The sequence below is a fragment of the Rhamphochromis sp. 'chilingali' genome (assembly GCF_963969265.1).
Source record: "Rhamphochromis sp. 'chilingali' genome assembly, chromosome: 21".
NCBI lineage: Eukaryota > Metazoa > Chordata > Actinopteri > Cichliformes > Cichlidae > Rhamphochromis > Rhamphochromis sp. 'chilingali'.
Window position 1 is genome coordinate 11,987,329 of NC_137949.1, and position 14,149 is coordinate 12,001,477.

The 14,149-nt window shown below is 44.6% G+C and overlaps 1 long non-coding RNA gene across 1 annotated transcript in view; it reads left to right on the forward strand.

Moving 5' to 3' along the window:
- LOC308388986 overlaps positions 1 to 12,934 on the forward strand; it is a 43,395-nt gene extending 30,461 nt beyond the window's left edge. Inside the window, exons 2-3 of the long non-coding RNA XR_013970200.1 lie at positions 12,073 to 12,129; positions 12,781 to 12,934. This is a non-coding gene — a long non-coding RNA (uncharacterized lncRNA). The remainder of the gene's footprint in view (positions 1 to 12,072; positions 12,130 to 12,780) is intronic.
- The last annotated feature ends 1,215 nt before the right edge of the window (positions 12,935 to 14,149 follow it).

Here is a 14,149-nt window from a genome sequence, read left to right on the forward strand (position 1 = left end):
ACTCCCACAATATCTCCCTCAGCCCCCATTTTCAATCCACAGCCCAGCCTCCATGCCCCAGCCTTGCCTGTCCTGCAGCAGATTTAGCTTTTGTTGGCTAGTGTTAATAGGATTAAAATGGGTTACTAGCTCAGTCACAGAGAGCTTCAAACCATCCCTAAATGTAAGTATCTCATGGGGGTCGGGGGGCATTGTGGTTCTGTCTTTCCCCCCTCTGGCAGCCCTCCTGATCGGAGGAGAAACCCCAGGCCCGATGGGGGTGGCAAAGGTTTGGCCTCCAGGAAAATCCGCAGGATTATGTCAGCACTCATTACAATGTACACAAAGACCACAGGATCAGTAGGAGCACAAACGGAGCAGTTAAGTCAAATAGGGTGGGCCAAGGGATTCTCCGCTTCCACCCTGACATTGATTAGCCTTTGTGCTCCACGACTCCCCACATTCAGGCTGCAGCCGCCGGGTTACCAATGGGCAGTATGCAGAGTTAGCTCCGCACCACCGTTTCTCCTGACTAGACTCTCTTTGTTTTTACATTGTACCTGTTACAATGAGCTACAGTATTTGGGCTGATTTTACATCTAAAGGAAGAAAAATGTACTAAGCGTACAAAAACAGATAAAATCTATTCAGCCTTGGCAAGATGGATATTGTGAGTACAGTGGACTGCGCCCAGCACCCATACATAATTAGACAGTGGATGAGAACAGTACGGGATCTATTGTGATAATGTGAGGTCACATCACTCTTGAGCATCCGTGATAATGACCATATCCAATGAAGTTGTATCCATTAGCCAAGCTGAAGTGTCCAGTACTGCATTCACACAGCCCTGAGACTCACACATACACACACATGCATATGCCTCAATTTGCATAGCGCTTAAGCAAAAGTGAAAACAGGTAATTAAATAAATAAAAACCCGGTAAACAGGCAGACAGGATTAATAATCTGCTTGTCATTAAAACGCCACAGATGCATCGTGGGTGGAGCATATGCGTGGCAGTGTCACCCAGCAAGGTTGGAAACATGAGGGGCTGGCCAGCGATTGATGTTTGTGTTCATTTGAATTGGCACTCAGGGGCAGAGTTCCACCCCACACCCAGCGCGCATTTTCACAGGTGATGATAACATTTATCCATCCGCAGACACGTGCACACTCGAAGACTGAGGTGTTGCGCTCGTGCATACAGACGCATACAACATATTCTCCTGCACAAAAATGGCTTTTCTCGATCGGTGTGCGCAATTGTGTTAAGCTATGCAAAACGGCAATTCACTAGTGCTTGTGCATGTTGAAGAGAGCTGATGTGCCAGCAGTCATTCTGCTTGTCCACGATGGAGGTCCACTATTTTGTATCATCACAGCAGTCACTAAAGCTGAATCTACAAAAACACTGAATTGTTTTACTAACCAACAAATATATAATGCATTTTCCATGTATTGCGCAGATGTTGCATTGCCAGTATGTCTCGGGCTAAACAACAGGAGGCGATTGAAGGGATTTTGTTTCCATTTCTGCTGCATCAGGTTAGAAAACAATGCACTTGGTCTACACGTAGAGTACACAGTGATTCCTGCTAAAGTAGCTTCTCAGTAGAGATTGCGGAGGTCCTTTAAGAATATTACAGCCATATGGGTTTTTGCTCCACATATATCTGTTTATTTATTTACCAAGATTAGATCATAAAATGATGAAATTACCCTAAAATTGCTTTTTCGAGAATGTGCACAGCATATATATATATATATATATATATATATATATATATATATTTTTTTTTTATGTCCCTATCCTCTCCTGTCAGCGTATTCATAAATGTTGCCGGAAAATTTCTTATTTTAGCAATCCTCCAGATAGCCAGAGCCCATTTCCATAGCTTTAAATAATGTCAATCTGGGCAAACCCTGGATTGAAGCCCCTGAGCCGGAAGGCACAATTTCTCCTTTGCCTACAGTCTGATAATTTTCGGAGCTATTGGCAACTTGGGAATTTTGCAGCCTTATCGCTTGGGCTCAGCGAAGTTCACTGCCACTAATCATCGCAGGGATCACTCATTCAAGGATTGCACGATCATGTTTTTTTTTTTTTCCAGGGTAGTGACAGCTGTCTGCACCAGGGCATTAGCAATGCAGATGAACCAGCCTAATAGGTTAATGCGTAACACACGAAAATTAGGTTTAATCCCCATGCGAAATAATCTAACATTTTCAAATTCCTTGATGTGGGAATAGAGACGTTGCCTGCGACTCAATTAGGTGCAATGCGGATCAAAGCAAATTTACCTAGAGCATGTGCCCTAGATCCCCAGCACGCAGGCATCTGTGTGTGTGGAAGTGTGTGTGCATGTGACAGTGAGGGATATGGCAGCGTGCCTGTCCTCATAATGCCGCAGGCAAACCCAGGGCGGCAATAACATCATCATGACAGGACCTCTGCCTGCTTATTTATTCCCTTTACTTACCTCACTGCTCAAATAATGTCAATGCACACAAGCACACGGACATACACTCCCTGACACCCTCACACACACACACACACACACATTTGAAAATGAATAGCCTTAGCTGCTGAACCTGCAGAGAAGTGATAACTGAGACGGTGTGAGCAGCCTCCGTCACAGCAGCAGTGTTTTCAGCCTAATTGGAACTAAGTACCAGACACATGTGGGAGCAAATATATGTGGTGATTCATATGCATGTGGTCAGGTTGGGATACATTTCTTATTCAAATCTAAATTGAATGGGGCTGGGCTGAATCCATTCCAAATGTGGCACTAATATTGTATTCTATCCTGCATCATGCCTCGTGATTACTATTAATATACTCCTGCCATGTGTACATTGGGAGACGGTATACAGCAGCCTGTAATGGAAACAGAGCTTCGGTGCTTGTGTGTGTGTGTGCTTGTGCACACGTGCACGCGTGCGTATCATTAGCAGGGTGCAGCTGGCCATTAGGGTCCTAGGGTGGGTGTTATTTTGCTCTTCTCCTAACCGCAGTCCTGTCGGTTATTCTCTAATGTGTTACTCTGACCACCGGCACTTTGTTAGAGGACAAAAACATTTCCTCATTGCCTCTTACACAAGTGTGTGTGAGTGAGGTTGACACTGATTTCTCAAAGCAGGTAGCGAGTAATGAAAGACTCACTCTAAGCCTTCATGAATTGGCGATCGAGAGAGGAGAGAAGACTTCAGAAATAAGCACTGTTTGGGGATGGGAAGCATCAAAATACACCAATTACTATCCACAGACAGTTACCCCTCCAAAAAAAACCACTGAAATCAGTGAGGACACAAACTGAACAATCAGCTGCAACTAGCTATCAACAATGGAGTGGAATATGCAAAAATGCCAATTAAATGTGTTAGCATACGCACAGTTTTTTTTTTTTTTTGTATGATATCCCAACATCTGTGGCATTAGCCATGGCTCTCTTTATGTAAAATAGAGACAGGGAAATGAATACGCAATCTACCACTGTGTTTTCATCATTAGTGCGCTCCAACTCGCGGCTCTGCTGCCTTCCAAGCCGCCTGGGTGGGGAGCGAGAGGAACATTTGTGTGCCCTCGCTTGCCAAATTAATTCTTGTCTTGACATCTTAATTCTCAGTTCTTGTGTGTGGTCAAATCAGCCTACTATAGAAAAGCAATCAAGCAATTATTCCCAAATTATATTTGCCCAACACACACTGATTGGTTATTCTTTTCTTATTGAGTAAGCTCATTAATTCTGAGCAGCTTGCTTGTTATGCCTCTGCCATTACTCCTTTCCCCTCTCATCCCCTCTCTCTCTCGCAGTCTCTCCCACCCCCTGCTCCTCATCATGCACACTCACTCCCAGCTCTCGCTCCCACCCCGCACCCCTTGCACGCACTCCTCTTTCCTTCTCTCTCCAGCAGATGCACCCTATCTTCCAGCCCCAGCCTGCTGATGTTTTGGAGATGACATACACTACAAAAGCCCCATGATCTATGGCATTGTCTAGTCGGCCAATTACTATTCCCATCTCTGATTAACTTTGATGTGGAACCTAATGAGATAAGGCAGCTTATCAAGGCGGCAGCTGATAGTGGTCTCATTTATTCCTGTGCCTGGCACACGAGCAAGTGACAAAAACTAATGAGGAGGAGTTTGTATGTAAGCTCAGGTCTAAGGGAAGTGTGAAATTGTTCATCTGCAGTTCATCAGCTCCCGCCCGAAAAGGCCTCGGCATCGACGCTGCGCGGCACCGCCACACTTCACGTAACAGCGCCGCGGCTCACTGTAGAACAAGAACCGCCAAGTTTCTCTCTCTCTCCTCCTCTTTCCAGCATGTCTCTCTTAACAGCTCCTTTCCCCTTCTCCAGGCTCTAATGGTGCAGCTAATTGCTGAGGTTGTTTAGGTGTGAGGAATGCAGGAGTGGCTGTACAAAGCTATTCTCTTTGCCTGATTTCCAAGAGGCGAAGCCTTGATTTTCCACTTTTGCCACCTGTGTCTGTTTTTATTTACTTGTGTGGGGGGTTTTTTTGTTTGTTTTTTTTACTGTATAGTCATTTAGGAATAATTTAGTCTGTTGCTCACTGGATTTCTCAATTAATATTTTTGGATTGTTTTAGGAATTTATTCAGATTTGAAAGGAAATTTTGGGTGGCAGTAAAAAGCACATTTTTGCATCTGTTGCAGTAAACAGATGTCGGCAGGTACAGTTTCTTTTTTGTTACATTTTTTTTCTGGTTAATGGTTTTTTTTCCGGTTATTGAAAATGCGGAAGCTTCTCCATTTTCTTTGCCAAGCACCGCAAGGCAGTGTAATAATTATTGTCTTTTAAAAGCGCTGTTCTTATCAACAATGCCATTACACTGTAATGAAACAGTCCTTTTAAATAATACTTTTGTTGTGAAGCAGCAGCACATTCTAGTAGCGCGGCTCACCAAGAAGGGGGAAAATACCCTGAAGTGAATTGAACTGTGAATTCTCCTGCACGGACTGTGTGTAGAGAGGCAGGAAGTGTGCGCCTTTTGATTTGGAGTATAAAAGTAAATAATATTTGTACATCTAACACATACTCGAAGTGAATGAGCAGCCCCTGAATGTGTTTCTATGAGCAAGTGGAGAGCTCTACAGACTTTAAAGCCAGAGCCCAATTAAGCCTCGCCTCATCGGGAGAGGGAGAGGAGCTGAAAGCTGAATACATAAGATAATGCAGCTGCACTAAAGCAGCCAGCTCGCTCAGTGTAAAATTAGAGAGGGAAGAAAAAATCTTGATAAAGAGAGAAGAAAAAGCAGGGACAGACAGTAGGGGGAAGAAGAGGAAAAGAAGTTCCTTTGGGCCAATTTCCTTTGAAACTGTTTAACCAAATACAGCTATTCATATTCAACACAATTAATAGTGTCTCTTTCTTGTTCAGACGGCACATCATAACGGGCAGAGGGGAAGAGAGAGAAGAGGATTTCTTTCTCCCTCCAAATTGTAGCCAATTTAAGGACAAAGCGGTACCCTCTAGTTCCCCAGAATAGGAGTCGCACTCATAAAGGAAGACTGACAGTCGACATCCAAATCTCATTCAAGGACGCAATTTCCAAATGCTAATCATAATCTGCAGATGTTGGCCACTGATACATCCACTTATTTATTTATTTTGGAAACACGCCTGTGCCCATTTGGACAGCCTGTGAAATTTGAAACAAAGAGGGAAAATCCCTTCTTTTTGAGGCATGTTGAACAGTGTGCGAGAGCAGAGCCACAGCGTGGACATCTGCACCATCTTCAGATGGCGCGTGGCGCGCACGCACGCACACACTCACGCCCGGCTGGGCACGTGCACCGACTGAAACCCGCAGACGAGCTCGAATACACACCCGAGGGGTTTTCTTCAACTTCTCTTGCTCTCCCTTTCTCTCCGGGTCGTTTTAGAGTACCTCAGATGTGTCATCAGACATTGGTTTCCATCTGAACCTGAGGGAAAAAAGAAATACTTGACAGAAAGGTATATAAAAAGAGGACACTCTGAATTTTTGACATTCTTTGCACAGCTGCTTCAAAATGAGTAGGATGGAGAGGCAAGGAAAAGCAACTCCAAGATGCGTTTTTGTTTACTTGCTGCCTTTTCTCCCTTTCCTCTTTCAGGGAGATGGAGGCTAGCGCGAGGCCACAACTCACTCATCCTTGTATAGAGGGACTCAGCGCAGGGCCGTGAAAGAGAAATAGGCATGGCTAAATGAATTCTGGGATCTGTTCTATTCAGCTGAACTCAAAAAGGATAACCTCTTTTTTTCCATTTAGATACCAAAACTCAGCTCAACTTTTCAGTTAGGTGACATTAAATATGCTGCTTCGTTTTAATAGGCTGAGTAAATAAACGCAGTTGTAACTGCAGCCGCAAACGAATAATTAGATTTATTCAAATCTCAGCACGTGTCAGTGAGTCCGTTTGGTGTGCCTTTGATTTTAAATTACCCCGTCGTCATCGCGCGGAACATTTTGGGATGGATATATTGATAAATGTCCTCAACTGATGAACCATAAAAATCAACATGGACAGCAAACTGCAAAGCTCCAACATGGTGGCTGCTTATGTAATAATTAATATTTATACTCTTCTGCTTGTGATCTGTGCTTCGTTGGCCGCTGATGTCATGTGGCTCCTTCCTGCTTAGCGGGGGTTAATACTTGACTGGAAAGGTGGCACTAGAGAGATGAGTATTCTGTCGCCATTTGTAATATTTCACGGTGGCTTGGAGCTGCTGTATAGATGCTCGTTTCCTTTGAAGACTGTCCCTGGATGTTCTCAGAGCCACTGTTGGCTCCTGGCTCTCTTTGTTGATTTTGTGCTGCCTTTCCCCCCCAATAAACAATCCTCCCAAATGAGAGCATGCCAGGTTCTCTGTGAAACAATCAGGACTCGTGCCCTTGTCAAGCATGCCAGGCCAATCAGAAGGCGAGGGAAGATGAACAGAGCTGTGCAGCTGTCCCGTGAACAAAATGAAGCACTTCCGGGGCCGGTGAGAAGGACCAGGGTGCACCCTAAATCAGCCATTGTCCTCTGCAAGAAAAATCTTAAGGGCCACAGAGCACCCAGTTGTGGGCTATCCATACCAACAAATCACACACGCATACCTTCTCCCTCCCTCTGCCGATCGGTGAGACCGGGCTGGGGGGGAAAGAAAAGAATCAGCCTCGGTATTCCCACCCACCTTTTCTCCAGTCAGCAGCAGACTCTGAGCAAAGCAAGGCAGACTGCATGTCTAGCCGCCAAAGCACTCAACATGCCGCAGCAGTCTGACTGGGTGCTGAAAGCGGGTCTGCGTTTTAATATTCAGTGCGCCAATTCATTAACATTCTATTTGAGCCCACAATAGAGACTGGAGAGGCTCTGACCCTGCAGTTCCCTCGATCAAGGTCAGTAACTAAGAAAATAAAATGTGAATTGCATCCTGGCACACAATTGGATTCCCCAGCCCTGCCATATCCCCGCTTAAGAAAATAAAATTACCCCACATTCACCGTTTCCTCAATAGAGGCACTTTGGTATGAAAAGACAGTGCTTCAAAAGTAAAAATTATTATTTTGATCCTGCAATATGAAAGGCAAATTCATCTTCACGACAAGCATTTTGCAAAGTACTTTTGTCATCGCGGTGACCCTTGTAAACTGTGGATTTGTTAAAGTTTGACGTTTTTTATTTAAGCTCCGCCATGCCTGCGCGCACACATACAGGGAGCTCACAAAAGCTCCATGGGTTTTGTAGTTCGCCCCAGCAGCTTTACAGCCCATGCCAACTATGCCGTGCACTGTCTGCAAAAGGTCACGTACTATTTACCTCCCTGCACATATGGACACACACACAGTGTCAAGAGAATAAATCTAGCCAGCCAGTCGATTATATGATTGGGTGTCGTGACAAAGGGTGAGCATGTTGCTAACACGTTCCCTGTCAGTAGAGGGGCTATATGTGGGCAGACACAAAGCCTCATTAAAATACATACAGAGCTGGTGCTGCTCTGGTGGGTGGGAAAGATGCTCCATCAAGATGTCGTTACAACAAGGCTATCTCCACCCACTGGCATGTATCTCCCTCACACTGTCCTCCCCCATGCCTGGACAGGACAATGGCAGCCTCCTTTATAACCAGTGTGGGCCATTCCCTCCATTCCCGGTGAGGTCAGGGCCTAATCCTCGGGGAGTTCTCGCATTGTGTTTTAGCGAACTGGGGTCAAACTGTTTCAAATGAGGGGGTTTAGTTAAACATCTATTAAGCGGAGCAGTTTGTTGGGGTGGCCTAGATTTATGTCCAAAGCTGCTGTGCTCAGCTGTCCCCGATGCTCAGCAGCATGTTGGGCTCCATGTTCCACAAGTCCTGTGCGTGTCACCGTGAACAAAAAGTTTCATGGCATACGCCGCTTTAAATAATGCACGCTGACCCGACACTCACCTTAACACATGTTCGCATACACGTGGGGATGAAGTAAAAGTGCGTCAGAGCATTTCTCGCATCTGTCATCTTCTTTGCCACTGAGAGGCGCTGTGCCAGGCACAGCAACAACAAAAAAGAAAAATGGGGGAAAAAATTAAAGAATAAAAGTTGAAAGTGTAGCTATGTTGTCAGCAGTGCCATGTAGGCCAACTGCCCTGTTAGTGAGGCTGACATTCAAAGAGAGTTGGAATGCCGACAACAATCCCACAACCTCCTGCTGCGAGAAGACATTTCGCATGGTGACCAAGTGCTTTGATACTGCTCTTGTGATCCTCGCTGCCATAGCTTTGAGAGAGCATACACACACACTGCACAGAGCTCAGGCCATCACCATTACATACAGTGCTTTTTTTCACATAGTGCTGAATTTTCCATTATTATTTGTCATGAAATCCCCCTTTTTTCCTCTGGGCACCACCACGTTTGCATAACAATTTGGCTTATTTGACACTTTTGTGTGTTGATGGTTTAAAAAAAATGTTTGGTTGGTTTCATTGCACATGTGTTCATTTTTGAAAAAGTAAAATTTAAAAAAGCTAGAAAAATGTTGTTTTTTTTATTGAAAGTGCCCTCTTGCCATGACCAAAGAGAGAATAATTAAATGTGGCACTGTCCTCATGCTACCCATTAATAGCATGCCTGTCTCTATAATCGCAAAATATGACTGCGAGCAATAAGCAGTAATGCAGGTTACTGGAAATACAACCCACTTTCAAGACTAAAGGCAAAACAAGCTCCACTAATTACTGAGGCACTATGCAGCCATTTTTCTGAGCAAGGGTTACTGAATGGTTGCCTATTACTTCACTCTCCCTGAACCAAATGCTTAAGATAATGACCAGTTACTAATTGGTGCTTATACCTTATATCAGTTTGTGCAGAATATAATTGCAGCTATTATGGTACTAAATAATCATTGGAATTAGCATCTTTCAGCAAAAAAAAAAAAAAAGCGCTAAATAACAGTATGGAGCATTTTCCAGGAAGAGGTCTTAATGTCGATGCACCACCAGTTGATTCATCATTAGCTAGAGGGTTCAGGGCAAAGAGAATGCCTTTCTTATCATGTGATGTCAGCGCATCTTCTGCACCAGCTAATGGAGGCGCTGATGTATCACAGTCACGTCTGTGCGCAGTTCTGTCTGCGTGTGTGTGTGTGTGTGCCTTCCTCACAAGCAGATCAGACATGTTTATGCGCGTAATGTGGTTGCATGTAGTGTGTGTGCACTTGCTTGGCACAAAGTCCACGGGTGAAGGGAGGGAGGTCTATATTCTATGCTGATCACGCTCCCCATGCTTCAGCAGCTCCTCCTTTGTGTGGCCCTTCCGTCAGCTGTTGACTTCCTAAGTGTCTCAGACAGCCGTGTTTCTGTCTGCGCCTCTGTCCACTGCCTTGTCCTGCTCACATTTCTGAAGTCCGCTGACTGCTAATGGCTGTGTCCGGACAAAGAGCCCACTCTGTGTCCACTCTTCGTGGCCAGGCCGGGGGCCAGGGATGACTGGGGGCATTGGGGGCGGTGGCAGGGGGGGCTGGCTTTGGGAAAAGGGAGGGCTGAAGCTGAGAAGAGCACCCAGCACTGCCTGCCTCTCTACACTCTTGTCACGCTTGTGTGACAACCACTCCTCTGTGCTTGTTTGAACTGTCCTTCCCAATTAGCACTAATAAGTCACTCTGTAAGGATGAGCAAGCATAGTGTGCCCAATCACCTCTAGTTCACATATGCGTAAACAGATTTGTGCACAAAACACAAACACACACACATTCTCTCTTTCCCTCCCGCCCCAAGCTTAGCAGCCCATGAAAATCCCAGGAGCGCAACCCCGCTAATAGACGGAGAAAGCCCAAAACGCATCTCGTTCCCAGCAAACAAGTGCCAGTAAAGAGGCAAATTAATGACAAGTCGTTTGAAGGGTTTGCCTAAGAATAATTTTACTCTGGCGTCTCACTACCACTGAAGAATTGATTAGATCCCCGCTCAATCAAAGTGCCTGAATCAATAAAGAGCCAAGCAGGCATGCTCCAGTCCAATTTATTCCCAGCGTCACTCTAACATGAGAGTCAGAGTGAAGCGGAGAGAGGGCGCTTCTCTGACAGGTGGAGGCCCAGCTCGAACTAAAAGCCAGTGTCAGTAGCAGACAGGCAGGTATGCTCCAGTTCATGTCAATGCACTGCTGATACTTCATTACACTGGCTTTCCAACTTTAAGTCAGTGGCGATTGTTTCACTAATAAATAGTGTAGAATATGAAACGGTGAGGGAATAATTACTGTTTTTAATGTTCAGCTTTAAGAAAAGACATACTGCACGGGGAAGAAAGAACTCGGGAATAATGACTTCACTTGTGTTTTCTCAAAGTAGAGACCGGAGGACTTAGTCAAGCTCGGCTGTGCTCGGCTGTTTATTGTCGCCTGCTTGTTTATTGTCATGCAGAAGGCAGAGGAGGTATTAAAGGCAGATTTCGCCCTTATTTTAAAATGTGGTGCTGAAGATTAGAGCTCTTGCCAAACACTGTGGAAACACTTAATTGATTTCCTTTGGACTGTTTACCTCTACTGTAGCCCTCTTAGAGCCCAGCACTCGCTCACACGCATGCACACACAAACACACACTCACACAGAGTACAACCCTGGCCCCATTTACGCCAACACAGGCCTGCCAAGAGCCTCATTAGTATTCACAGCAGTGGCATTTGCCAGCCTGAGCGTTGCCGTGGTGATGCTGCCCACACAAGTGATGATAAATGGTGCTTTCAGCTTCTCTGCCTTCCATAGAGCAGAGCAGGGAGCTGAGGAGTTGCTGGCTAGGACCCAGCTACAGCCACGGCTAGCGAGGCCTCATCCCCAGTGCCGGGCAACTGACGCATGACTACACAAGCCCAGGGCTGCTTGAAGGCTTTGGGTGCAGGGGAGTGGTGGGTAAGAGGGGTTCGGTGATGTGTGCGTGTGTGTGGGGTATGGAGAAAAGAGATTTAGTTTTTGCTCTGTGTGTGTGTGTGTGTGTGTGTGTGTGTGTGTGTGTGTGTGTGTGTGTGTGTGTTGGGAGAGGGCGGGGAGGGGGCATGTTGGGAAGAAGTGTGTGCTTGAACTTGTTATTGTTGGCTGAAAAAGTGATGTCAGCTTCAGTGTTTCTCGAGTGCGTTTTGTTCTTTGTATTTTTCAGTTATGTGATAATCTGACCACAAGTTAGTGATATGAAAGATCCGAATCACTGAAATGTATCAGGGTGTTGCTGACATGCTGTTTCATTGAATGTGAGTATGGCATGTGTAAAATTTTATTATATTTTAATAAAAAAATTTCTGGGAAATGTTACAAATCTTTTTTGAAATAACTGCAAATTCTGCTTTGAACTTCACTAAAGGCTCCTTCATATTTTTTTCTTTTTTAAAATGAAAGTGTCAGTTATGGAGACATTTAAATAAAAAAAATAAAATAAAAGTCCATTCATATTCTGGGTAAAAGCCACGCCGGTGGGTACACAGTCCTAATACACTTACACAATGCACTATAAACCAAAACTAACTGATTATACTGTGAAAAATTCTTTTATAAGCTATGTTCTCATTGTAACAAATAGAGTGTGAAATTAAACCCTCTCGGGTATCTGTTCCCGCAGGTGTCACAGTGAGAGCCGTTTGAGCCTTAAATCATCACAGACAAACAGAGGGTTAAGGTAACCAGCTACACTTTCCTTCCCCAGAGTCCACACGTACACATGTATTACCAATGCAGGCAAGGAGGCTGGATCGAAATCCTCCTGATCCTGATTAAACAAGAAAGACGGCACTATTCCCGCATTACGGTGCACCAGCGCCAGGGCCTTGACTGATTTGAAATCTTATTTAAAATAGTGTGACGACACATGTGGATGCTGTCTTTATTTCATAGACAGGAGATTTCTGCCTGTTAGGTTAATCTGAGGCTAATGGGTGCAAGTTTTCTTTTGGTTCAATTGCTTTTAATTTTTTAAAACAAAATAAAATAAAGGGGAAAAAATACAAAATTGTGTCACAAAATAAATCTGTCCTTCTTCGAGTCATGGGTTTTAGGATTCGGTGCACTATAAAAAATGCTAGAAACATGTAAACAAATGTTCTTTCAGGACGGTTACGTCAGTGTCTGCTCTCCTGCAGCAACTTTAAAGAAAAAAAAGCCAAACACTTTATATTTACCTTACAGTTAGCGAGTGCTCGAGTGCCTTCTTACACAATCCTTGTAAAATATTCGTGTCACAACCACCTTGTTCTCCATCTGTTTTTCTTTCCATCTAATTCTGCACTGGGCCGTGTATGTGTGTAATAAAATTACAGTAATTCTTACACAGAGCATGAGCGCGGCCCTCCTCGGTTGAACTTGAAGATGACCGCCCCTTCAAAAGATGGCCTGACCCTTCCAAAATCAAGCCTGATTACCCATCTCTAGGACACTAAGAAGTGCCCAACTTCAAAAGGAGCAGAGACAATCATGGGTGGGGTGCTGTGGCATGGGAGGGGGGAGCCCTGTGCTGTGGCGGTTTGGGCCAGACTGAACGGTCTCAGCCAGGGGGCCGGGGCTATTAAAAGATAAATGTATTTCTCTGATGCATTATTCATGATGTGAGGAGGTGGGGAGGGAGCAGGGAGCCAGAGGCTTAGCGCAGCAGTGGCTCCCTTCTCGGCCTCATCAGGGCCAAGGCCCCCACTGCACCCACACCCTGATGCAAGTGAGGGCGAGTGGGGTGGGGGTTATTCGGGCGACAGCTGTGAGGACAGAGAGGGAGATAGAGAGATAATGCAACAGTATGTATTCCCACACACATATATTAAATGTCATTACTGCACGTGAATGGACCTCAAACTGCAATACGAGCAGATCAAATATTTTTCCCTCCACATAATCGCATTGGTTAACAACTCCAACCTGATTATTTCATTTTTGTAAGTTTCTGCCGTGAGCTTTCAGTAGAAGTGTTTTTTTCTCTTTCTTACATAAATCTTACGAACACGCACACACACGAGAGAAGTGGAGGATGGAGCATCAGACTGGGGTGCTGAATAACCTCTCATCTCATGATTAAGTAAAGGGTTTGGGCAAATATTTTGGAGACATATTGGACTTCTATACTAGAATGAATGGCGAAGTGAGCTTTTGTCCAACTCATCTCTGATCTGCTAGAAAAGCAGATTAGGATGACCCCGGTGTCACTCATTTGGAGATGAGATGCTGTCGAAAAAAACCAAACAAACTGGAGAGAATGTCAAACAGCAGAAACGGCTAAGCCTCCTTTGTGTAGCGCTTTTTTTTCTTTTTTATTACATGCAAATGTTCATATTTGTTCCTTTCGTAACATTAGACAAACATGCTAAAACTGTTTTCTCCTTGTTTTCCATGGGAATCATTCTCCAAATGTATTTTTAAGAGATTAAGGAATAAAAACAGTCGCTACGTCGTGTTCGGCACAAACATTTATCTCGCATGTCTCGTGATGGGAGAAACTACCTGTTCATGTTTTAATCAAATGCTTTCCAAATCGTTTCATAATTGCCTATAATTGAACACACACTGTGCAATTTTGCTGTTTCGTGCCAATATCTGTCTTCTGCAATAAAATCACACTGACATGTTTGTATCAACAGTGATATCTCTGCTGTTCATTTCAGACATACGTCCATGCATGCTACGTGTTTTGGAATGAGACAATATTTCTTTGAATT